This window comes from Rhinopithecus bieti, unplaced genomic scaffold, assembly GCF_001698545.2.
Source record: "Rhinopithecus bieti isolate Rb0 unplaced genomic scaffold, ASM169854v2 scaffold_68671, whole genome shotgun sequence".
NCBI classification, from domain to species: Eukaryota; Metazoa; Chordata; class Mammalia; order Primates; family Cercopithecidae; genus Rhinopithecus; species Rhinopithecus bieti.
Genome location: NW_016827678.1, coordinates 1155919 through 1180473, shown reverse-complemented (window position 1 = coordinate 1180473; position 24555 = coordinate 1155919). Strand labels below are relative to the sequence as shown.

At 39.0% G+C, this 24555-nt stretch overlaps 1 long non-coding RNA gene across 1 annotated transcript; it reads right to left on the bottom strand.

Annotated features, from left to right (window-relative positions):
• LOC108523435 (uncharacterized) lies at positions 1 to 23250 on the bottom strand. Its single transcript, XR_001883808.1, has 4 exons — positions 23021 to 23250; positions 10630 to 10860; positions 6465 to 6611; positions 1 to 1264 (listed from the first exon to the last, which is right to left on the bottom strand). It is a non-coding gene; the product is annotated as an uncharacterized LOC108523435 (long non-coding RNA).
• Positions 23251 to 24555: the final 1305 nt, after the last annotated feature.

Sequence of the window (24555 nt, the reverse complement as noted above, 5' to 3'; positions counted from 1 at the left end):
GAACATGTCACAGTGCTGCAGAGATTTTGTTTATGGCCAGTTTTGGGGCCTGTTTACAGCCAGATTTGGGGGCCTGTTTCCAACATATCCCCCTTCTTTGTTTTGCAAGGTGATAAAAGCAAAGGCAGCTTTGTCATGGTGAGCTACTTCTCCCAGGAGTTGGGATCTGCATCTACACTCTTTACAAAGACAAACAACATAGATGAAAAGCACAATCATTACTGAAATCACAGAGCTTCCAACTGTTCTTATCCATTTTAATGGGTTACTAGCTGCTAATCTGTCTGCAACTCCTTCAAGTACTCCAGTTCCTAGCATTAAGGTCAGGTGTGCCTGGGATGCTTTACATATTTGTTCTTTTAATTTTGCACTATCCAAAGACAAGTTTGTAGAGTGTCCCTCTAGAGGCTTTTTCATTCTTTCCCAAATGAACTTATTAAGACCTATCAATAGTTTCCACAAATCCTTATGTTTAGCTCCTACAGCGGGCCATATGACTTGAGGTTGAGGTGCCACTATACTGCCATGGTTCCAGATAATAGGAACTCTTGCCATATTTCTTATCATTTCTACTATCTGACCACTTTGTGCAGACCAGCTGAACATAGTGTGGCTGTGGCACACAGACTGAGAGGTGTAATTCAAGCTAAACATCCCCTTAGGGGACCAATCAATAATGATTCCATAGGAATCACTGCGCAGCACCTCTGCCTGTTCTGCAATGCAATCTTCCTAAACAAGGACGTTCATTTTTTCTGACCAGGTTCAATTTTGTTTTCAAATAGGTTTTCGAGGGTGGTATGCCTCAATTACAGGAGCAGATTTATTGTGGTAAATACTGAGACCAGAAAGCATGTGTAACTGTGTCATAGAGTGAGTATATCCAGGCATTATTGCCAGCCAAAATTGACAAACATGCCCAATAAGTATAATTGTTCTCTGTGTCAGCCCTTGTTGAAGGAAAACTCATGGCAATGGTGATCACCACTATCATAGCTACCATTAAATTACTCATTGTGACTGGTTGTCCCACTTTCCTCAGGCTTTCTTGCGCCATCTGCGACAGCTTCTTGATCTGTCCCCAAGTGGGTGGCTGTATTTGATGGGTATTGCTCGTGACAGCTAGGGTACTCCTCAGTGTCAGTCTCGACATGGCTGCTACTGGGGGGTCTTCAGGATCCTTCAGGAATCTCTTACTCAGCATCTGGTTTATGATAAGGTTTCGGGTGTCTTGATGGTATCCAAATAGGCTGCTGATTTGGTCCTGGAGAAACACAAGCATAACCTCTAACCGAAGTTATTTTTACCTATTTCCCGATTTTTGTTATCAGAGCTCTCCACCAAACCAGTTGTTCTACTTCTGTCTTTGCAGCTGGTTTCTGTAGATGCTGTTCAACTGCTGATAACATCTGGCCTTTAGGCAGGCTCAAAAAATTTAAAGTTAATAATGCTAGATTCAATTGCATATGGGGTACCCTGTCTCTATTCTCCCCCTTTTTTGTTTTTGTAACTGCTGTTTCAGGGAGAGATTCATTCTTTCCACTATGGCTTGTCCTTGAGAATTATATGGGATACCAGTAATGTGTTGAATATTCCATATAGAGAAAAATGTAGCTACAGCTTGGCTAGTATAGCCTGGGACATTATCTGTTTTAATAGAAACTGGAATGCCCATCACTGCAACACACTGCAAAAGGTGATGTTTAACACAGAAGACTCTCCTGATTGGCATGTAGCCCACACAAAGTGAGAAAAGGTTTCCACACATACATGTACATAAGTTAGTCTCCCAAATGAGGGAACATGTATAACATCCATTGGCTAAAGAGAATTAGGTTCCAATCCTCGAGGATTAACTCCCTGTAAAAGATCTGGAATGTACCATTTAGCAAGCTGGGTATCACTGGATAATAGCTTTAGCTTCTTTCCAGGTAATGCTGTATCTACGTTTGAGACCAGAGGCATTAACATGGGTTAAATTGTGAAAGTGTCTAGCATTAGATATTGCAGTAGCAACTAGGTGATCAGCCATTTGATTCCCTTCAGTTAAAGGTCCTGGAAGAGGTGTATGAGCCCTAATGTGAGTGACGTAAAAAGGGTGCATTCTACTCCTGACTGCTGTTTACAATTGGATAAATAAAGTCACCAGTTGTTCATCTGTATGAAATAATAACAGCATTTTCAATTAATTGTGTGGAATAAACCACATATGAAGAATCAGGAATCACATTAATAGGCATATTAAAAGCAGTCAATGCCTCAATTACAGCTATAAGCTCCACTTTTTGAGCTGAAGTATAGGGTCTCTGAAAAACTGTACCTTTCAAGCCAGAATAAGAAGCTTTACCATTACTAGACCCATCTGTGAAAACATTTTCAGCACCTTCAATTAGTTTAAAGTTAATTATTTTAGGGAGAATTTAATTAGTTAATTTCAAAAATTCAAAGAGTTTTGTTTTAGGAAAATGGTTATCCAGAATACCCACAAAGTCAGCTAAATGGGTTTGCTAAGTAAGACTATTTATAAAAGCTTGCTGTATTTGTGCCTTTGTGAGAGGGACAATAATTTTTTCAGGATCATATCCATGTAATTTAACAATCCGAGTAATCCCATTACCCCATTACCTATCATAGTAGCAATTTGATCCAAATAAGGAGTTAGAGTCTGTGAATTAGTATGTAGAAGAAAAAGCTGCTCTACAAGATCTTGCTCTTGAACAATAACACAAGTAGGTGAATGCTGAGTTGGAAAAATTAGCAAATCTAGAGTCTTCTCTGTATCTATTCTGTTTATTTGAGCTTTATGGACTTGCTTTTCAATCAGCTGTAACTCTGCCTCAGCTTCTTTTGTTAATTGCCAAGGGCTAATGAGACTAGGATCTCCTCTAAGGATAGAAAATAGATTACTCATGGCATAGGTAGGAATGCCTAGAGCAGGTCATATCCAATTAATGTCCCCTAGTAATTTTAAAAGTCATTTAATGTTTTCAATTGATCCCTGTGTATGGTTGCTTTCTGTGGCACAATAGTAATGTCATTTACTAAGGTCCCAAAGTAGGATTAAAGAGTAGTATTCTGAATTTTGTCTGAAACTATTATTAAACCAGCATGAGAAATCAAATTTTGCAAGTGATCATAACATTGGAGTAATATTTTTCGAATGGGAGCAACATAAACTATATCATCCATATAATAAGTAATGTAACACTGTGAAATTTTTTGACAAGTAGGTTCAATTGCTTGCCCTACATAAGTCTGGCAAATTGTTGGACTGTTTAACATGCCTTGTGGCAACACTTTTCAATGAAAACGCTTAGCAGGCTGCAGGTTGTTTACTGCAGGAATTGTAAATGCAAACCATTCACAGTCTTGCTCAGTTAAGGGGATAGTAAAGAAACAGTCTTTTAAATCTATGACTATAAAAGGCCAATTTCTTGGAATCACAGCAAGAGAAGGCAATCCTGGCTGTAATGCTCCCATAGGTTGTATAACTGAATTAATGACTCTAAGATCTGTCAACATTCTCCATCTACCTTATTTTTTCTTCATTACGAAAACTAGAGAATTCCAAAGTGAAAATGTTGGAGCTATGTGTCCATTTTCTAATTGTTCAGTAAGTAATTCCTCTAAAGCCTCTAGTTTCTGTTTACTTAACTACCATTGTTCTATCCAAATTGGCTTATCTGTCAACCATTTTAAAGGTATATGTTCTGGAAGCTTAACAATGGCTGCCATCAAAAATGATATCCTAAATCTTGGCAGGAACTATGTCTTTCTGCTTGAAGTGGTTCCTTCAAACCCTGCAAATTTTTTCCCAGTCCCATACCAGGGACATAACCCATTTCATGCAATATATGTTGACTTGGAGGGCTACATAATTGTTCTGGAATTAGAACTTGTGCTCCCCGTTGAAATAAATCTCTTCCCCATAAATTTATAGGTACAGAAGTTACAATTGGTTGAATAGTCCCAGGTTGTCTATCAGGCCCTTCACAATGCAAAATATAACTACTTTGACATACTCCAGGGGCTTTACCAACTCCAACTATGTTAAATTTAGTGGGTTGAATTGGCCACACGGACGGCCAGTACTGTAGAGAAATGATTGAAATGTCCACTCCTGTATCTACCAAACCTTTAAATTTCTTTCCCTGAATAGTTATTTCACAGGTAGGACATTTATCACTAATTTGATTCACCCAATAAGCTTCTTTGCCTTGTTTATTTGTGCTTCCAAATCCTCCTGTTCATTTAATTTCACTTTTCCCCATTTCCACATATGGCACAATCAGGAGCTGTGCTATACGCTCTACTGGCTCTCCTTTCCAGGGAACAGAAGTGGATATAACAATTTGAATTTACCCATAATCTGAATCAATGACTCCTGTTTGTACTTGCACCCTTTTAAATTTAAACTAGACCTTCCTAGAAGTAATCCTATCATCCCCGCTGGCAAGGGTCCACAGACTCCTGTTGGGACCTTTTGCGGGGGGTTCCCCATGCCGAAGGCTCACAGCTTTTGTGCAGCACAAATCTACTGTGGCACTACCGGCTGTGGCGGGGGACGTCTGTCTTGTTCAGGGGTGAGGGAATGGCTTCAGCCGGAAATGCCCTGGTTTGGAACAGGGCCTGAGATGGGCCCCTCCTGGCATTTCCTGAAATCAGGTTCCCATCTTCATCAAACTTAGAGTGACACTGATTAGCCCAGTGTTTTCCTTTTTTATATTTTGGACATATTTCAGGCTCAGCAGTTTTCTTTTTTGCCCTATTTGGCAGCCAGACTCGCTGTTTTTTTCTGTATTCTTTTTAAGTATGACCATGCTTCCCACAGTTATAACAAGCTCCAGGAAATGGAGCATTTCCTTTATCCACTCTCAGTCCTGCCATTGCTTGGGCTAGCAGAGTAGCCTTATGCAGATTACCTCTGATACCATCACAGGCCTTGATATAATCAACTAAATGTGCTTTCCTTCTAATAGGTAGCAGAGCAGTTTGGCAATCGGGATTAGCATTGTTGAAAGCTAATAATTGCAACACTATAACCTAAGCAGCTGAATCTGCAATCACCTTTTTAAGAGACTCCTGTAACCGAGCTATAAAATCCGTGTATGGTTCTCTTCACCCCTATTTTACAGCACTAAAGAAAGGGTATTGTTCTCCACCTGAAGTGATTTTTTCCCAAGCTCTAATGCACATTCCTCTAAGCTGTTCTATGGCATCATCCTGTGTGACCACTTGTGCATCTAAACCAGCCCAGCTGCCGACCCCCAAAAGCTGGTCTGCAGTTGCATTAATTTGAAGTTAGGCCTGGGCATTGTGAGAAGCCTGAATGGAAGCTTCATCTGCCCACCAAGTTTTAAATTGTAAGAACTAAGCAGGAGTTAGACAAGCTCGAGTAAGAGCGTCCCAGTCAGTAGGAATCATCCAAATGGAAGCAGCAATATTCTTTAGCAGTCCCATGACAAAAGGAGAACCTGGTCCATATTGATTAATAGCTTGTTTAAATTCTTTGAGTAATTTAAGAGGGAAAGACTCAAATGTAGCTATAGTATTTCCCCATTGATCTACAGGATGTATTCTAACAGGGAAATGCCAAGCCACTAAATCACCCTCTCTTCTAGCTTGCTGAATTCCTGCCTGAATAGAACTGAGAGTGGTCACTCAAGGTGCTGCTCAAACAGTCACTGGGGCAACTACTTTTCACCCAGTGTACNATCTAAACCAGCCCAGCTGCCGACCCCCAAAAGCTGGTCTGCAGTTGCATTAATTTGAAGTTAGGCCTGGGCATTGTGAGAAGCCTGAATGGAAGCTTCATCTGCCCACCAAGTTTTAAATTGTAAGAACTAAGCAGGAGTTAGACAAGCTCGAGTAAGAGCGTCCCAGTCAGTAGGAATCATCCAAATGGAAGCAGCAATATTCTTTAGCAGTCCCATGACAAAAGGAGAACCTGGTCCATATTGATTAATAGCTTGTTTAAATTCTTTGAGTAATTTAAGAGGGAAAGACTCAAATGTAGCTATAGTATTTCCCCATTGATCTACAGGATGTATTCTAACAGGGAAATGCCAAGCCACTAAATCACCCTCTCTTCTAGCTTGCTGAATTCCTGCCTGAATAGAACTGAGAGTGGTCACTCAAGGTGCTGCTCAAACAGTCACTGGGGCAACTACTTTTCACCCAGTGTACTCCAGAAAAGAAAGATCTGGAGGGTCAGGCCATTCTTTTTTTTTTTTTTTTTTTTCCAAAATAATGAGGGTGTGCAGAAGAGTAGGGATGAACCTCTTCCTCCTTTGCTGCTTTAGCTTTAGCTGGCAAACAAACCTGCTCTGTTACTTCTTCTGTTACTTTGTTATACTTTCCTTCTTCTTCATCATCAGTGTGAAAAGGTTGCAAGGTGGAACGAACCAGAGCCCACACTTGTCCCACTGTTACCCTGATGCTTCCGAGCTCCCCTTCTTACTCACCATGGGGTTTGCTTAAGAGTACTCAGGTGTCCTCCAGCTTAGTTCTCCAACTGTTGCTTTGGTGACCCTTCGACCTGGGTTTGAGCCTCCACGTTGGGCACATCTTGCTGAGACCAGCTCGGTCATGGAGACCCTAACCTAGCAGCGCTAGAGGAATTAAAGACACACACACAGAAATACAGCATGTGGTTGGGAAATCAGGGGTCTCACAGACTTCAGAGCTGAGAGCTTCGAACAGAGATTTACCCACATATTTACTGACAGCAAGCCAGTGATAAGCATTGTATCTATAGATTGTAGATTAACTGAAAGTATTTCTTACAGGAAACAAAGGAATGGGCTAAAATAAAGGGATGGGCTCTGGCTAGTTATCTGCAGTAGGAACATGCCCTTAAGGTGTAGATTGCTCATGCTATTGTTTGTGGTTCAGGAATGCCTTTAAGCTGTTTCCCACCCTGGGTGGACCAGGTGTTCCTTGCCCTCATTCCAGTAAACCCACAACCTTCAGCGTGGGTGTCATGGCCATCACGAACATGTCACAGTGCTGCAGAGATTTTGCCTATGGCCAGTTTTGGGGCCAGTTTATGGCCAGATTTGAGGGCCTGTTCCCAACATAATGGCAAATTCAAGGTTCAATATGGAGTCAGGCACAGTGGCTCATTCCTATAATGCCAGCACTTTAGGAGACCAAGGTGGGTGGATCACCTGAAGTCAGGAGTTTGAGACCAGCTTGACCAACATAGCAAAACCCAGTCTCTACTAAAAATACAAAAATTAGCTGGGCACGGCAGCACATGGCTGTAATCCCAGCTACTCCGGAGGCTGAGGCAGGAGAATCGCTTGAACCTGAGAGGCGGAGCTTGCAGTAAGCCAAGAGTGCACTACTCCACTCCAGCCTGGTGATGGAGTGAGACTCTGTGTCCAAAAAAAAAAAAAGTTCAATGTGAATGAGATGTATAATAAAATGGTTCCTCTAAAACCTTACCTGCTACAGAGCATATATTCTAAGACACTCACATAAAAACCATTTATTGAATATCGTTTTTGAATAGCACCTATGGCCAAGTGTTATTCACTAATTAATTCAACAATTTATTAAGTGCATATTGTGTGTCAGGTGCTACTCAGTGTGCAGAGATAGGCACCACAGACACAAAGATTAAAGAATGTCAAAACACAGGAGGGGAAGGGCACTCTAGGAAGGCATCTAGATTTAAATTTTATATTACTATTTACTAGCTGTCTGATATTGGATACGTTTCCTAAGCATTTTCAGCTCCAGCTGTCTTATCTGTAAAAAGGGATAATAAACACACTCCTTATACTATAGGGCTTTCTGAAGATTGTTCTGGTCATTATGTGGAGTGGATAGTAATGAGGCAACACAGGAAGGAAGAAGGGAGAGTTAGGGAGCTATTGCAATGGTACTGGGAGAGTCCAGGGTCATGACAGGAGTAGTGGGAAATCAGCAATCAGGATATATTTGGGAATTGGAACGAATATGACCTAATGGGTGGTGGTTAATTTGATGTGGCATACGAGGGAAAGAGCAGAATCAAGGATAACTACTAGAGTTTTGACTGAAGCAACTGTGTCAATGATGGAGTCATTTGATTGGATTGGTAAGACTGGAGATTTCTAAGAGAAAATTGGGTTGTATTTTGTATATGTTATATCTGAGTTACCTATTAGACATTCAAGTAGACTCCAAATAGGCATTTGAATATATAGATTTAAACTCAAGGGAGTATCTGGAGCTAAAGGCCTAAATATAAGAAACAGCAATGTATTGATGGGGATTATACCATGAGATAAAGTTAATTGATTAGATGGAGAAAGTAGAGAGAACAAAGAAGACTAAGGACTGGGCTCTGGATTACACCAATAATCCAAGTTCTGGTATAAGGGAGGGGTCAGCAAGGGAAACAGGAGTGGTGAAGTCAAAGGAAAACTAGAAGCATGTGGTGTCCTGTTTAAAAAACTCAGGATAAAGGAATAATCAATAAACTCAAATTCTCCTGAAAGTTTGAGGAAAATAAGTCCTCAGATTTGATCATTGGTTTTGATTAGATGGGGGGTCACTGTTGGCTTTGACAATAGTAGTTTCAGTGGAGTGATACATGTTTCAGCCTGACTGAAGCATTGAGGACAGAATGGCAAAGAAGAGGAAGTGGAGGTGGGTAAAGATAACTCTTTTTTGTGGTGGTACACACCTGCAGTCCCAGCTATTAGGGAAGCTAAGGCAGGAGAACTGCTTAAGGCTGGGAATCTGAGACCAGCCTGGGCAACACAGCAAGACCCCCTGGTCTACATGAATGAATGAATGAATGAATGAATGAATGAGACAGCTCTTTTAATAAATTTTGCTATAAAGGGAAACAGAGAAAGAGGTCTTGTGCAAAGTGAGTACTTTCAAAGATGGTGGTGATATTTATATTCTGATGGAAATAATCCAAAAGAAAACAAAATTGATGATGCAGGAGAAGGGCTAAATGAAGGAGAAAAATCTTGAATAGCTAGAGGATATGGGATCCCCACATACAAACTGAAGAATAGAGTTTAGACAGAAACCAGGACAGTTCAATCATTTAAGGAAAGAAACCAGATTGCAGAAATAAGGGCAGGGAGCTGGTAATTCGGGGGTTGGAAAGATGAGGAAGTACTTCTTCTGTTTGTTTCTTTATACTGAGTAAAGTAAGAATCACAGCTTAGAGCAATGGGAAAGGGAGAAATATCCTGATTTCTAGATACTTTTTCTCCCTGGGGGCCTGGGTCACTTCATGATTGTGTGTGACCTGTGCAACAGCAGAGGGCTCTGCATCCATAACGGGCCCATGCTTGGTTTAGAGCTCTGCTGTTTCCGGTTTCAAGTTCTTAATCACTTTTGAACATGCAGCCTCCATATTTTGATTTTGTACTGGAATGAACAAATTATGTAGTTACTCCTGCTAGCAGCTTTTGAATCTCTGTCATCAGCATACTAGAATTTCATCAAGTACCTTACTATGGGACTTTTCAATCATTGTACTGAATCCAAAATTGGTCTTTTCAAAGAGTAATTAAATGTCCTTCCACACTAAGAAACTTTCTTGAATTGCTTCATTGGTAATTCCTTCCTTTTCTTTTTCTCTTCCTGCAAATCCTATATTCTGGATATTAAAGCTCTTGTACAAATTCTCTAGTTTTCTTAAAAATTTCCTCCCATTACCCTCCTATTTTGTACGTCTTTGTATTTTTGTTCTACTTCCTGGGCAATTTCCTTATCTTCCAACTCAAATTCTGTCAAAATTTTCCTTCTGTCATATTTTTGCTTTATTCTTTATTTCTTCGGTAACCATTCATGTTTGTAAAGCCTCCTGTTTTTGATTCATAGAGTCTTCTGTGATATTTAAGATTAACGTAAATTTTTGTTTTGGTTTTGTTTTCTTTTGCTACTGGCATTTTCTGTTTCTTTTGAATTTTGTTTCTATGTTGTTTTGTTCTCCATCTCTGGCATAAAAGACTCCTTTCTAATGTCTAGTGATCCTTGGTTTTGCATACATACTTAAAAATAAGACAGTAAATGTTATTTGAAAAATGTGTAAGCTGTGTGAAACTTATTGACTGTGGGCTTTGCTGCAGGATGACTACATTTCAGATATTTTATTATTTTTTACAGAGTTCCACTGGTTTCCTCAGAAAATAAGTTTCCCTAATTGCCTGCTTAGATATATGTAAGTCTGGTAGCCAATGTTCTGGAGATCAGTGAAGAAAAGGGAACTGACATCTCACTATTTAAAATACTGTCTTTATTTATTTTCCCTATTTTCAATATGGTGTCTCATTTTTCTTCCTCCTGAGTCCAGAGATATTTCTGGTTCAACAACTTTATTGAATAAATCTTGTTTCCTGCTGTAGTAAGGGAAGGGTCATCACCTAAAGGCACAGAATCGAATGGAGATCTGAAGAGCTAACTGCTCTTTTATTATCACTTAATCCTTCCGTTATCCCTATCATCTTTCATATTCACCTATAAAGTTACCAGTTTCTCCCATTTCTGATGATATACTAAATTCCATGGCATATATGACTTGAATTTTTATTGGAGTCTATATTAGTTTGCTAGGGCTGCCATAATAAGATACCAGAAACTGGATGGCTTAAAACATCTGAAACTTATTCTTACAGCTCTGGAGGCCAGAAGTCCAAAATCAACATGTCAGCAGGACCATGCTCTCTTTAAAGGCTCTAGTACAGGATCTGTTCCAGGCCTCTCTCCTGGCTTCTGGCAGCCTCAGACATTTCCTGGCTTGTAGATGCTTCATTCCAGTCCTCCATTTTCACATGGTGTTCTTGCTGTTTCTTCACATCATCTTCTCTTGGTGCATGTCTGTCCCTGTATCCAAATTTCTTCCTTCTATGAATACATCAGTTATATTGGATTAAAACCCACCTAATGACTTCAGGTTAACAAGACTAAATCTGCAAAGACTCTTGTTTCTAAATAATGTCATGTTCTGAGATAGCAGAGGTTGGGACCACAACACGTCCTCTTTTAGGGGACACAATTCAACCTATAACAGCCTCTCTCCCCCAGTTCTCTTAGGTTTCAACTGTCTCTAGTCTGTTAAATCTGTTAGGTCTTTTCTATATTTCTAGATTTCAAAACTTTGTTGAATATTTCTTCCGTGTTGTGACTTCTTTTCTAGTTATCTTTGTCTTTATATGTTTATTACGCAAAAGAAAATTGTGTATGCTCAATATGCTACACTTAATTTCCAGAATACTTTAAAACTTAAATCATATTACATTAATGCTCAGCTCAACCATCCAATGTTTTCCCATGACACTGAGAATAAAATCCTAAATCTCTATCATCACCCACAAGGATCAGCCCCAGCCTAGCTCTCTGAAGGCATCTCCTAACTCTCTGCCTTCACATGCCCCACTCCAGCCACATGACCTTCTTAATATTCTTTAAAATTGCCAAGCATGTTCCCACCTCAAGTCCTTTGGATTTGCTAGTTTCTCCTCCTTCAAATATTCCTGAGGCTTTCTGCCTCACAAGATTTAGGTTTCTATTCAAAAGACTCTCACAGAGATATAAACTTCCCTGACCATTGTCTTGGTTTGGTTTCTTCCAAAACCAACTCCAAAACCAGAATTGAGTAGAAAGAGTCTATTTGGAAGGCAATCTCTGAAAGCAGAGTAAGGAAATAGGAAGATGAGGCAAGGAAAAGAAGAAAGTCAATTAAGAGTGTGCTGATGAGTGGGTCATTACTGTGGGCACCTGAGACTTCACACCACTGGAGACACTTAAGAACTATCGCCAACCTCATCTCTCACTAGTTGAAGAGATTGCTTCTGGGGACATTAGTTGCCAGTCTGTCCATGTGTTGTCAGAGCTGGTACTTGAGGCAGCAACATAATAGGCTCCCAATAAACATTTGTTGAAAGAATAAATGGAATGTGGAGAATTTTCTGCAGACACCAGGTAGAATAAGTATAAAAAAGAAATCCAGAAAAAGATGTTAAAGCATATTACTGATTTAAAAAACTATCTACTTAGTAATTGAAATTAATCGTAAAAAAAAAAACAAACAAAAACAAGCTGGGCACAGTGGCTCACGTCTGTACTCCAAGAAGTTTAGGAGGCTGAGGCAGGAAGATTGCTTGAGGCCAGGAGTTCAAAACCAGTCCTGGCAACATAGCAAGACTCTATATCTACAAAAAAATTAGAAGGTTAGTCAGGCATGGTGGCATGCACCTGTAGCCCCAGCTACTCAGGAGACAGAGGCAGGAGGATTGCTTGAGCCCAGGAGTTGAGGCTGTGAGCTACGATCACACCACTGCACTCTAGCCTGGGCAACAGAGTGAGACTGTTTTTTTTTTTTTTTTTTTTTCTTTTAAAAAGAGAGGAAAATAAGATAGAAGATCAGACTATGAGTGCTTCTGTTTTTGGGGGTTTTTTGTCAAACTACTTATTTATGTACTATCATATTTACTAGTAACTAATCCCTCTGTCCAGAAACAAGACTTCAAAACATACATGAGCTGTATGGATTCAAACGTATTTCCTCTAGCGCATATTACATTCAGATACAAGCAGGTCTGAGACTGATAGTGCGCAGCTATCCTCGTGGACATGATAATACACTATCTCTAGACTTCAAATAGTTTTTCACTCTCATCTATCCCCTTGCTTACGTGAAAGAGGGCGGAAATTCTGGGAGAGCAAAAAAAATAGGTCATGTGCCTTTTGATTTTTTTTTTTTTTTTTTTTTTTTTTTTTTTTTTTTTTTTTGAGATGGAGTCTGTTCGGTCGCCCAGGCTGGAGTGCAGTGGCATGATCTCAGGTCACTGCAACCTCTGCCTCCCAGGTTCAAGGGATTCTCCTGTCTCATCCTCCTGAGTGGCTGGAACTACAGGCACACGCCACCACACCCAGCTAATTTTTGTATTTTTCATAGAGATGGAGTTTCACCATGTTGGCCAGGATGGTCTCGATCTTGACCTCGTGATCCACCCTCCTCAGCTTCCCAAAGTGCTGGGATTACAGACATGAGCCACCGCGTCCAGCCAGGACCATTCCTTTTAAAGAAATAACCCAGAAAAGGCACGCATTATTTTTACTCATCCCATTGAGTAGAACATAGTCACATAGCCAAACCTAGATCCAAGGGAGCCTAGAAATGCAATCATTCACCAGATGTGCCTAGATAGAACTAGGGAGTCGATGATTAAAGGAAGAACAGAGAATGGTTATTGGTGGGTAAATAACAGTCTCTCTCACACATAAATATACTTGAGCATGAACAATTTTGGAAGAATAAGAATTTCTGGGAAGTTAGAATGGACTCCCAGAGGTCTGGATTAGAGAATGGCTTACTTGTTTGATAAATCATTTTGTATTATTTGGAATAATTGCTGAGTATGTATATGGTACAGTTGGATGTTTTCTCCCCCAAACCTTATGTTGAAATGTGGTCTCCTGTGTTGGAGGTGGGACCTGATGAGAGACATTTGGGTCAGGAGGGCAGATCACTTCTGAATGACTTGATGCCATTCTTGGAAGTAATGAGTAAGTTCTTGTTCTGTTAATTCCCAAGAGTTGGTTGTTTAAAATAGCTTGGCACCTCCCCACACCCCTTGCTTTCTCTCTCACCATATGATCTCTCCCCTTCACCTTCTGCCATGAATAGTAGCAGCCTGAGGTTTTCACCAGATGCCCAACCTTACAGCCAGCAGAGTCATAAACTAAATAAACCTTTTTGCTTTATAAATCACCTAGCCTTAGGTTTTCCTTTACAGCAACACAAACGCATTAAGGCAGAATATTACTTTAGTGGCATTAAACATTTATTCTCACCACAGTCAGATGCAAAATAAAAGTTTAGTTTTTTTGTTTACCATAAATGGTCATGCATTCTCTCCCCACTGAGTAGCAGGAAAAGGGATAAAATTTTAATTTTTGAATTGTGGTATCTTTATCTCTCAGACTCTTAAAAGAGTGTGAAAACTCAGTCTTTTTTGTTTTATTTTGTTTAAGTATCTACTTTCAAGTCACTCCCACCTCTAGAAACTTTTGCTGAGTGGCATGAAGCTACATGGATGGCAAGGGCTCATGTGCTCTCATGGCACTCTGGAAAGTGGTAGGTCTGCACTAGTCCTTGTCTTCAGATGCATACTGCTCCTGAAGAATGGTTGGTAAGGACCCATGTCAGATAATTTACCATGAGTACCCAATGTTTAGCTCCTACTTATAAGTGAGAATATGTACTATTTGGTTTTCTGTTCCTACATTAATTCATTTAGGATAGTGGCCTCCAGCTGTGTCCATGTTCCTGCAAAAGACATAATTTTGTCCTTTTCCATGGCTGCATAGTATTCCATGGTGTATATGTACATTTTCTTTTTCCAATCCACCATTGATGAACACCTAGGTTGATTCTATCTCTTTGCTATCATAAATAGTGCTGTGATGAACATATGAATACATGTGTCTTTTTGGTAGAATAATTTGTTTTTCTTTGAGAATATACCCAGTAATGAGATTGCTGGGTCAAATGGTAGTTCAATTTCTAGTTCTATCAGAAATCTCCAAACTATTTTCTACAGTGGCTGAACTGATTGACATTCCCACCAACAGTGTATAAACATTCCCTTTTCTCTGCAGTCTCGCCAGTATCTGTTATTTTTTGACTTTTTAATAATAGCTATTTTGACTGGTGTGAGATGATATTTCATTGTGGTTTTGATTTGCATGTCTCTGGTGATTAGTGATGTTGAGTATTTTCTCATACATTTGTTGGCAACTTGCATGTCTTCTTTTGACAAATGTCTGTTCGTGTCTTCTTGTGCTTGTTGAATTAAGTTCCTTCTAGATTATGGATATTAGACCTTTGTCGGATGCATAGTTTGTGAATATTTTGTCCCATTATGTACGTCCCAGCTACTTGGGAGTTTGAGGCAAGAGGATTGCTTAAGCCCAGGAGTTGGAGGCTTCAGTGAACTATGACCAGCCACTGCATTCGAGCCCAGGTGACGGAGTGAGACCTTGTCTTTAAAATATACACATATATAAAATTTAAAGATCCATGGTTTTCACTGTTAAATGCTTTCCATTAAAAAATACTTTTTTCATTTGGAAAAGTAAATATTATCTTATAATTATTTTCTTACTTTAGTTCAAAAACTGAAGTAAAACTGTCATTAGTTTAGTGAAGATTTATAATTTGAACCCACATTTTCATTATTTTAAAAAGTATTTCAAAATTAAAATTTTTCTTTTGAATTGTTCTATTTTGAAAATATATGGCTTATGTTATCATAGTAAGTAAAAAACAGAAATGAAATTAATATATTTACTGTGTATATAATTTATACTTTAAAAAAATAGATATAATGGATTCTGGGTATAAACTAGAAAAAAAAATTGTAATGTGATAACATTTGTAAAATTGAACCAAAAATTTTCCCCCTTGAAGTTCCCAGATATTCTATAATGTAGCTATAGCAATCCTATAGAGAAATAGTGTTTTTTAAAAAAACAAAAATAGATCCTACAGATTTTCTTAATGTAATTTTCTGATCTTTTTCTTCCATTTGGTGGTCTCAAATTACAAATTATTTCCAATGTTTACTCAGTTACACAACTGTATACCGAGAGTTTCAGATGGCTTTTCACAAAGTTAAAGCAATATTGTTTCTCCTAAACACATTTTATGAAGGATTTCAAAAGACAAATGATGCAAACACGTTTTGACAGAGAGACCTAACACTTTGGAATATGTAAATCTTTATTCCTCTCTGGAGTATGTGGGAACGCTCTGTAACACTATTTAAATGACGAGAAAATTATGTTGGGTATACAAAAGCAGTTTAGTAGGGAGTAAGACAAGTTGAATTCTAACCTCTCTTCTGCTCCAAATTGCTCTGCAATTTGAACAGTTTCTTAACCTATCTGAGCCTGTTGTCAGATGTAAAACCTGGGAGCATCAGTTTCTCTCTCACGTCACATTGTTGTTAGGCAAAGTTAAAGACTGCATTAATTAATGTTATTTTAACATTATTGGTTTTGAATCAGTAGCTAACCATCCAAAGAGAACTAGAATGTTCATTTGAAAAGTGCCTTATTAGCAGCAATATTAAAAGGACCTAATTCATTTGCACAAGCTTAATGGAAATTAGAATTGGAGAGAAAAGCAACAAGTTTAAAAAGAAAGTAATAACAAGAAGAAAATAAGTTGAAAAATGCCACAGACTATTCAAAAGAAAGGCTTGGAGTTATTTAGAAATATTAGCTTTAATTAACCAAAAAATGTATGTACTAATTATCTGTTAGGAAATTGTGCAGTGCAATAGGCTTATCCAGATAACGTCTACCCCTTCTAAGGATCTGCAAGAGAATTTTTTTAAATTCGTGTATTCAAATAACTAATCTTTTGTAAAATAGTAATAATAATGCCACAGGTTTTTTTTGTTGTTTTTTTGTTTGTTTTGTTTTGTTTTGAGAGGGGGTTTCACTCTTCTTACCCAGGGTGGAGTGCAATGGCATGATCTCGGCTCACTGTAACCTCTGCCTTCTAGGTTCAAGCGATTCTTCTGCCTCAGCCTCCCAAGTAGCTGCAATTATAGGTGTGCACCACCACTCCCAGCTAATTTTTTGTATTTTTAGTAGAGACAGGGTTTCGCCATATTGGTCAGGCAGGTCTCGAACTCCTGACTTCAGGTGATCTGCCCGCCTCAGCCTCTCAAAGTGCTGGGATTACAGGCGTGAGTCACCACGCCCAGCCCACAGTTTTTTAAGTATTACTTAAAGTCTTATAAAAAGTTAAAAGTTGTTGCTATTGTAATCAGATTGAGAATGTGTGTTTTGGAGGCTAAACAGGCATCTAGCATATTGCTGTCATTCTTTTACTAAGACAGTATCACCAACAGTGGCTTAAGTTGATATGGTCTTTTTTTTTATTCATACATAAACATGCAGCCTTTTGTTCATGGATGCCCATTCTGTTAGCCCGTTATAAGATCCCAATTTATGTTCGTGGAACTGAATTGAGCTAACTATACAGACCTTTGACTACCACTTAGTACAGAGGCTTGTGCATAGAAAGCTATCCAGTTTTAATACAGGCCAAAAGTCCTGCAGAATTGCTGCTGCTTCTTGCAGACAATTATTTAAACGTCGAATGCATTTTAAGTGGTGTATAACTAATAAGGCAAGAAATTTATAAGTAATATAATTTCTATAAAAGAGAAAATAGCACTGTAAAAATTTTTTTTCTTCTACTTGTAGGAATCAGAAATGTCTCAAAGTGAGTATAACCCATATAGTTATTATTGGGGAAAAAAATCCAATTCTTAGGTACTTTAGAAAGAAATTAAAGGTGAAGATATTACACATCTAAAGAGAGTGTTTTGCATTACCTTTGTGCACCATTAAGCAACCCAAATTATTTTTGTCAGCCAGTCAACGTTTCAACCATATTTGGCTTCTTGGTGTTTATCCAAATGTTTGTTTTTTTATATCATGTTGACTCCACAGCCACAGTAATTTTTAAACACTCAGTTCCTCTACCTTTGGACTTCGGGGCACTAATATATGGCAGGCATTTCAACAATGTTTTATGTGACAGAAAAAGTATCCCATAGTGGTTTAATATGGAAAATTATAATAAATGGCTAGCATTTACTGAGCACTTATCAAGTGCTAGGCACTAGCTTTCACATGTATTATTTTATTTTACCCTCACAGCAAAAAAGAAAATTGAGCATTGGAGAGGTTAGGTAACTTATCCAAGGCCATAGGCTTAGTTAATAAATAAGCCAGAATTCAAACCCAGATCTAACTTAATCACTTATCTTTCAACATTCAACATCCTGTTATTGCAAGAGCAGTTCATTAAACCTCACAGCAAATTCAGTGTTTCAAGAATGCAGTACATGCTGACAATACATGGATACCATAGCTTCTTCAGTCTTCTGCAGATAACCATTATTTTATCTGTGTTCAGAGCTATAACTGAAGAAGAAGTGGGAGAAGGAGGAGAAAGAAGGGGAGGAGAGAAACAAAAGCAAGAACAAAATGAGCAAGAACAGGAAGAAAGAAAGAAAAAATTTAATTTAATATTTTTCCCTTGGAAAATAAAAGCTAAGTTCCAAAAATGTATCATTTGGATCATATTGGTTAGTTCTTAAGTTACTGTCTCTCTGATCTAAACTCATCCTTCTTTTCTTTATTTTGTTAAGTTGGGACAGAAACTTTGAGAATTGTATTTCCCCTTTGTCAGTTAATTCTTGTTAAAATCTGCCAAAGACAGCTGCAGAAGAAGATTATAAAGCAGGAGGAAGACCAATATATTTTAGAAAGAAATAATATGGATAACAGCAGCAGTAGATAAACTAGGAAACAAAGAGGCAACAGAGAAATTCATTAAACAAATAAAATAAATCTTTAAAAATATTAATAAAATTTGAAAACATCTGGCACAACTGGTCAAGAAAAAAAGAGAAACCATAAAAAATTGAACTGAATAAAAGGAAGAGAGAAGTAGAGCTACAACAGAAATGAAGAAAGAATACTGAGGGTTTCTGCCTCAAGGAATGGCAGATGATTTAACTCTTATGAATACTCTAACTCCCAATGGAAAATGGAGTAGAGACAAAGTAGAAATGTGGGATTATTGGAATATATAATAAAGAAAACTTCCAACATACACAAAATAGATTAGCATAATGAATCTTGAAAGAAGTCGGAACTTAAACACTGGAGGAGAGAACACTACCATAGCTGCTGGTATTTCTGAGATGGAAAAATAAGGCTAGTCTGGGAATACATAAAGAAGGTGGAAATTGGAACCAAATGTTTCTTCAATGTAAAAAGCCATTGCTAGGGTGAAGTTGACACAAACAGCCAGCTAACAGAAAGGAGCAAACAAAGTTGGAAAATATTCAAAATACATAATGCATAGTGATAGTGCAAGTGTGTGCCAAATGTGTCCTCATGCAATGTTTATGGTAATATTAATAGTATACAATCTTTCTGAAGGCAATGTGTCAATATGTTTCAAAACCATAAAAATGTTCATACTGTTTCATAAGGTGATCCGCATTTGGTAGTTTATTTAAAGACAAGATTCAGAGATGTGGCCCAAAATTTGCATTCCTAATGGTAATAAAATACATTCAACATGGAAATAGAGACCAAACAATTAAACTGAGCAAGGATTATGCCCAAATCACCTCCTCCAGGAAGCCTTCCAGACAATCTATAATGTGAAGTAGCTACCTCATCTGTGAGCTCCCATTGTCCCCCGCACTTCCCCCTAATTCACCATGCTTACAGTCCTCTGTAAGGTGATGGTTTGACTATTTCTCTTATTCCCACCTGATGGTGTGACCCTTGTGTCTTTATCTCTGTATCTTCAGCACCTGCTCAAAGAAGGATTCAATAAATATTAATTGAATGAATTGAGGGAAAAAAATAGGAAAAAAGGATATTTTTTCATGAAAAAGGCATTGATCTGTAGACATGACAAAAATGTGTAGGGGTAAATTCATATTTCTTTTAATTAAAAAAAATCAATAGCTGAGTCTTCCACTTTATGAACAATGTAAAGCCTGTGCTGAGTTTCTTTCATTCACTTTGCCAGATCCATACCACACCCTTCTCCACCCTGGTCTGTGCTATAGGAAACTGACCTGCATGAACTGTGTCTACTGAATCCCTTGCCCTCTAGATTCCATGAGGTTCTGTCAGTGGGAAGCCTGGTGGCAGATTGGGGTTAATAGGAGAATGAGGTAAGACTGTTAATTTCCTTGCTCCCTGCCTGCTGGGTCATTGGGAATCATTTGGTCTGTCTTTGGGAAGCTTCAGCTCTGGATGGGCAGTTATCTCCAAACAGCCACCCACTCTGGGCTACAGTATCTGCTCTCTCTCCTTGCCTCTTCAGGCCTAGAAATAATACTGTCTCTCAGGACGGTTGCGGTGGCTCATGCCTGTAATCCCAGTACTTTGGGAGGCCGAGGTGGGCAGATCATGAGGTCAGGAGTTTGAAATCAGCCTGGCCAGCACGGTGAAACCCCATCTATACTAAAAGTACAAAAATTAGCCGGGCATGGTGGTGCATGCCTGTAATCCCAGCTACTTGGGAGGCTGAGGCAGGAGAATCCCTTGACCCCAGGAGGCGGAGGTTGCAGTGAGCCAGGATCGTGCCACTGCACTCCAGCCTGGGTGACAGAGTGAGACTCCTTCTCCAAAAAACAAAAAACAAAAAACAAACAAACAAACAAAAAAAAAAAAAGAAAAGAAATAATAGTCTCTCCATCTTGCTAGATCTGACATAGTTTGGTTTTCTAAACTCTGCCTGCAGGTTTGTACAAATGTCCTCTTCTCAAATTACCTAGTTCGAATGGGCCCTCAGATTCTTGCCAGAACCCTGACTATTAAAAGGCCTTTGTTCACAATTCGGAATAAGATCTTGAAAAGGGGACAAATTTTATGGTTGACATTAGAATCCTCTAGTGTTTTTTTTTTTTTAACCCAAAGATATAATAGTGGATATCAATAGGATCTTTTAAGGCAGCGTTACTTAGCAGAAATGTGCTAAGAGTTTTACTATGGGCAAGGGTTAATGTTTTTTAAAATCAATAATATAAACTATAGTTAGAAAATAGCATAAAACAAGCTGCTTCATAGCAGAAAAAAAAAAAGCTACAAACCAGGAAAAACATTATTATTGTCAGTGTTCTCTCCACAGCAATGATGCAATTTAATCTTAAAATTTAAAGAACAATAAATATTAAGAATCACTAGACAATAGGTATCTTCATTATGGTATCCATTTTTATATCCTATACTTTCAGTGTTTAGAACAGAACCTTGTACATGAGTACTGAGAAACTATTTATTGAATTAACTAATCAGGAAGAATACTGTAAACAAAACATAAAATATCATCTTGCACAAAAAGGAAGATTTTACACTGAGAATATGGAGTGACAATCTGGTTATTATGTAACAATAAAGACATAAGTGACTAAAAGATGGGCCCAGAAAACAGTAAATACCCATAAATAAGTACATAAAAATGATCAATATGTACATAGACTAAAACTATTGGACTTGTATGAAAACAATAGATACCATTTGTTAAGTGAATACATCTATTAAGTACTTCACATATACTATTAATAGCTTCAATCCGCACATTCCTGTTATGTGAAGGTAATTAAGGAAGTCCTAGAAGGAGGTGATATCTGTGTCAACCCAGAAAGAAGGAACAGGAATTGTCCAAGAAGGTGAAAGGAGAAAGAAAGTTCCAGGTAGAACACCAGCATGTGCAAAATCACAGAGACAAGAGAGCAGGATGCAGTTCGGGAACTTCAGACATTTCAGTCCTGAAGAAGGGGTAAAAGTTGCCAGGAGACAAAGCAGGATTTTATCGTGAAGACCATGGGAAGCCATTATTTCTACACAGAAATATCATTATCTAACATTTGTTTTAGGCGTGTGTATGGCAAAGCAGTGCAAAGATACTGTTATTAAGACTAAAATGAATAATAAGGGCAAGTAACAAACATACTATAAAGCACAGACACTTGTTCTTATCTTTCTTAGGTTGTTGCTATGCTGCTTTTTGTACTCCTGCATTATTATACCAGTCTACATTCTAAGAAAAATCACCTTTGGCTTTGTGCCTCCCAGTCAGCTGTTCAGTCTGTCCGCCAGATCCCCATTGGCATTTACACCAACCATATCTTTTGGAGTTGTGCATCCTTTGTCTAATGCCCTAACAAGGCTCTACAGCCCTCACTGGGACATGAGCACCACCTTGTGTTGCATCACTGACTGTTCACAGTTCTCAACATGCTTTGTTTTTGTTTGAGCTAGAGCTACTTGTGGCTGAGGCCTTTGAAGCTTCCTCCCAGGAGTAGCATGGAATAGAAAATTGTTAACAAATATTTTTCCAAATATAACAAAAAGGGAGCCCAAGCCCTTTTTTCAGCACAGCAAAAAATGTTAGACATGCCAATGTCTAACATTAGTATATTGGTTACTATATGCTGGAAAATGCTTAGCTTATGTTCTCTGAACTCTTGTTGTTTACTGTTGCTTTTAACAGATTTATGCTTAAAAAATGTTTTTAATACAACTGAAATTATGATTTAGGAGCTAAAAGTCAGTTAAATGTAAACTTACCCTGTTCTGTCTTATAGAATCCCATAGTCAGTAAGTTTTTTAAAAGGATTCCAAGGAGTTCTTTGAAAGTACATTCCTTGATGTCTGCAAGCCTTTGCAAGCAGATAAACTATTTAAACTATTTTAAAAGCATTATTGGAGAAAGAAGTTTTCTTAAATTCCTGGAGAAGGACCATGCATAGATTATTTCTGCCTCTTCCTCCTTACACCACTCCACAAGCAGTTTTGCCTTGCTTTTCTATTTTCCTGGCTTTATTTCTTTCTCATACTTATTGCAAAATAAGCTCCAAATAAGTAGAAGTTTATTACTATTCTCTTAGAGCAGAAGCCAACATACTACCACTAAAAACACCACTGAACACACATGATGAACATGCAATGCAAATTGAAAAATCCATTAATGTATTATTATTGTTCCTATTTCAAGATGGGAAACTGAAGCTCAGAGAGGATTACAGAAGTTCATACATCTAGTAAGTGGTACAGTCATTTCAAATCCAGGTCTCTTGGACTCAGAACTTATGACCAAAACCATTATGCTTTATTGTCTCTAACCATAGCATTTCAAATCATAAGCATATATTAATACCAAACACCTGTTAAGTATAATCCAAATTATATGCCAATGTCAAAACTGCTACAAATTTGGAGAAAAAGTTGATCATTCAAAACTTACCGCAAAACTACAGTAACCAAGGTGGCTGGCAAGATGGCCGAATAAGAACACCTCCAGTCTGCAGCTCCCAGCGAGATCAATGCAGAAGGTGGGTGATTTCTGCATTTCCAACTGAGGTACCTGGCTCATCTCACTGGTACTAAACAGTGGGTGCAGCCCACAGAGAGTGAGCTGAAGCAGTGTTGGGCATCGCCTTACCTGGGAAGCACAAGCAGTCGGGGAACTCCTTCGGAACTGGTTAACAGGCAGAGGCTGGAATAGTTTGGAGGACTCAGAAGACATAAAAATGTTGGAAAGTTTGGAACTCCTAGAGATTTGTTGAATGGCTTTGACAAAAATGCTGACAATGATATGAACAGTAAGGTCCAGGCTGAGTTGGTCTCAAATGGAGATGAGGAACTTACTGGAAACTGGAGCAAAGGTGACTCTTGTTATGTTTTAGCAAAGAGACTGGAGGAATTTTGCCCCTGCCCTAGAGATTTGTGGGACTTTGAACTTGAGACACATGATTTAGAGTATCTTGCAGAATAAATTTCTAAGCAGCAAAGCAGTCAACAGATGACTGGGATGCTGTGAGAAGCATTCAGTTTTAAAAGGGAAACAGAGCTTAAAAGTTTGAAAAATCTGCAGCCTAACAATGCAATAGAAAAGAAAATCACATTTTCTGAAGATAAATTCAAGCCAGCTACAGAAATTTGCATAAGTAACGAGAAGCCAAATGTTAATCCCCAAGACAATGGGGAAATGTCAGAGACCTTTGCAGGGCATGTCAGAGACCTTTGCAGCAGTACCTCCCATCATAGACCTGGAGGTTTAGGAGGAAAAAATGGTTTCATGGGCAGGGCCCCAGGTCCCAGTGCTATGTTCAGTCTAGGGACTTGGTGCCCTGTGTCCCAGCTGCTCCAGTCATGGCTGAAAGGGGCAACATAGAGCTTGAGCTATGTCTTTGGAGGGCGCAAGCCCGAAGCATCAGCAGCCTCCACATGCTGTTGAGCCTGCAGGTGCACAGAAGTCAAGAACTGGGGTTTGGGAACCTCCACCTAGATTTCTGAAGACGTATGGGAATGCCTGAATGGCCAGGCAGAAGTTTGCTGCAGGGACAGGGCTCTCATGGAGAACCTCTGCTAGGGCAGTGCAGAAGAGAAATGTGGGGTTGGACCCTCTCGCATCAGTGCGACCTGGTTGCGAGACCTGGAGTCAAAGGAGATAATTTTGGAGCTTTAAAATTTGCCCCACTGGATTCTCTGTAACTGCTTTGTTTTGGCCAATTTCTCCCATTTGGAACTACAGTATTTACCCAATACCTGTACCCCCATTGTATCTAGAAAGTAACTAGCTTGCTTTTGATTTTACAGACTCATAGGTAGAAAGGACTTGTCTTGTCTCAGATGAGACTTTGAACTGTGGACTTTCGGGTTAATGCTAAAATGAGTTAAGACTTTGGGGGGCAGGGCGCGGTGGCTCAAGCCTGTAATCCCAGCACTTTGGGAGGCCGAGACGGGCAGATCACGAGGTCAGGAGATCGAGACCATCCTGGCTAACACAGTGAAACCCCGTCTCTACTAAAAAAAATACAAAAAACTAGCCGGGCGAGGTGGCGGGAGCCTGTAGTCCCAGCTACTCGGGAGGCTGAGGCAGGAGAATGGCGTGAACCTGGGAGGCAGAGCTTGCAGTGAGCTGAGATCCGGCCACTGCACTCCAGCCTGGGCAACAGAGCAAGACTCCGTCTCAAA